At 53.3% G+C, this 2,500-nt stretch overlaps 1 protein-coding gene across 1 annotated transcript in view; it reads right to left on the minus strand.

Moving 5' to 3' along the window:
- Nucleotides 1–2,500, minus strand: part of LOC119597005 (period circadian protein-like) — a gene marked incomplete in the record, with an annotated part of 25,996 nt that overhangs the window by 7,247 nt on the left and 16,249 nt on the right.

The following is a 2,500-nucleotide window of genomic DNA, read 5'->3' on the forward strand; positions in this document are numbered from 1 at the left end:
GTGTTGTAAGTGTGTGTGTAAGTGTTGTGTGTAAGTGTGTGTGTGTAAGTGTGTTGTAAGGTGTGTGTGTGTGTGTGTGTGTAAGTGTGTGTATAAGTGTGTGTGTGTGTGTGTATGTGTGTGTGTATGTGTGGTTGTGTGTGTGTGTGTGTGTGTATGTGTGTGTGTGTGTGTGTGTAGTGTGTGTGTGTGGGGTGTGTGTGTGTGTGTGTGTGTGTGTGTTTTGGTGTGTGTGGGTGGTGGGTGGGGGGGGGTGGGGGGGGGGGGGGTGGGGGGGGGGGGGGGGGGGGGGTGGGGGTGGTGGGGGGGGGGGGGGGGGGGGGGGTGGTTATGTGTGTGTGTGTGTGGGGTGTGTATGTGTGTGTTATGTGTATGTGTGTGTTATGTGTGTGTGTGTGTATGTGTGTGTGTGTGTGTGGTGTGTGTGTTGTGTGTGTGTGTGTGTGTGTGTGTGTGTGTGTGTGTGTGTGTGTGTGTGTGTGTGTGTGTGTGTGTGTGTGTGTGTGTGGTGTGTGTGTGTGGTGTGTGTGTGTGTGTGTGTGTGTGTGTGTGTGGGTGTGTGTGTGTGTGTGGTGTCTGTGGAGGGGGGGGGGGGTTTGGGGTGTGTGTGTGGTGTGTGTGTGTGTGGTGTGTGTGTGTGTGTGTGTCTGTGGTGCGTGTGTGGTGTATGTGTGGGGTGTGTGTGTGGTGTGTGTGTGGTGTTTTGTGGTGTGGTTGTGGGTGTGTGTGTGTGTGTGTGTGTGTGTGGTTGTGTGTGTGGTTGGTGGGTGTGGTGTGTTGTTGGTGTGTGTGTGTTTTGGTTTTTTGTGTGTGGTGTGTGTGGGGTGGGTGGTGTGGGGGGTTGGGGTGGTGTGTTTTGTATGTGCTGGTGTGGGGGTTGGGTGGGGTGTGTGTTGTGTGGTGTGTGTGGTTGGGGTGGTGGCGTCTGTGGTGTTGGGGTGTGTGGGTGTGTTGGTGGTGTGTGTGTGTGTGGTGTTTGTGGGGGGGTATGTTGGTGTGTGTTGGGTGTGTTGGGGGGGTATTTTGGGTGTGTAGGGGGGTGTATTGTGTGTTGTATGGGGGTTTGTTGGTGGTGTGGGGGGAGTATGTGGGGTGTGTGTTGGTGGGGGTTGTGTGTGTGGTGTGTGTGTGCTGTGTGTGTGTGTGTGTGTTGTGTGGGGGTTTTTGTGTGTTGGGGGTGTTGTGTGGTGTGTGTTTGGGGGTTTTTGGGTTTTTTTGTTGGGGGGGGGGGGGGGGGGGGGGGGGGTTTTGGGGGGGGGGGTGTTTTGGGGGGGTGTGTTGGGGGGGGGGGTTTTGTGTTTTTGGGGTTTTGGTGTGGGGGGGTTTGTGGTGGTTGTGTGTGTGTGTGTGTGTGTGTGTTGTGTTTTGTTGGTTGGTTGTGTGTGTGGGTGGTTGTGTGTGTGTCGGTTGGGGGTGTGTTTTGGGGTTTGTGGGTGTGTTGGTGTGGTGTTTTTTTTTTGTGTGTGTTTGGTGTGTGTGTTCTGGTGTTTTTGTGGGGTGTCTGGTGGGGTGTGTGTGTTGTGTGTTGGTGTTTTGGGTGGGTTGTGTGTCTGGGTTTTGGGTGTGTTTTGTCGGGGTGTTGTGTGGTGTTTGTGTTGTGTTGGTGTGTTTGGTGTGTGTGTGTGTGTGTGTGTTTGGTGTGTGTTGGTGGTGTGTGTGTGTGTGTGTGTGGTGTGTTTTTGTGTGTGTGTGTTGGGGTGGGGGTTTTGGTGGGTGTGTGTGTGGGTTCTGTGTGGGGTGTGTGTTTTGTGTTGTGTGTGTTGTGTTGTGTGGTGTGTGTGTTGTTTTGTGTGTGTTGGTGTGTTGTTGTTTGTGTTGTGTTGTGTTTTGTGTGTTTTGGGTGTTGTTGGTTTTGGGTTTGTGTGGTGTGTGTCTGGGGGGTCGGGTGTGGTTTGGGGTGTGTGTGTGTGGTGGGGTGTGTGCCCCTGGGTGTTGTTTGTGTGGTTTTGGTGTCTGGTGTGTGTGTTTGTGTGTTGTGTTGTGTTGGTGTTTTGTGTGTGTGTTGTGTTTGTGTGTGTGGTGTGTTGGGTGTTGGTGTGTGTGGTGTGTGGGGTTGGGTTTTTGTTTTGTGGGGTGTGTTGTCGGGTGGTGTGTGTGTGGTGTGTCTGGTGGTGTTGTGTGTGTGTGTGTTGTGTGGTTGTGTGTGTGTGTTGTTTGGGTGTGTGTGTGTGTGTGTGTGTGTGTTGGTGTGTGGTGTGTGTGTTTGTGTGTGTGTGTGGGTTTTGGGTGTGTGTTGTGTGTGTGTGGTTGTGTTGTGGTGTTTGTGGTGTCGGGTGTGTGGTGCCCGGGTGTGTGTGTTCTGGGTGTGTGTGTGTGGGGTTTGTGTTGTGGTGTGTGTGTGCGGTGTTGTGTTGGGTCGGCGTGTTGTGTGTGTCGGGTGTGGTTGTGTGTGTGGTGTGTGGTTGTGTCTGGTGTTTGGGTGTTTTGGCTGGTGTGTGTGTGTGTTGGTGTGTGTGTGTGTGTCTGGTGTGTGTGTGTGTGTGTGTGTGTGTGTCTGGTG

This window comes from Penaeus monodon, chromosome 38, assembly GCF_015228065.2.
Source record: "Penaeus monodon isolate SGIC_2016 chromosome 38, NSTDA_Pmon_1, whole genome shotgun sequence".
In the NCBI taxonomy this organism is placed as follows: Eukaryota; Metazoa; Arthropoda; class Malacostraca; order Decapoda; family Penaeidae; genus Penaeus; species Penaeus monodon.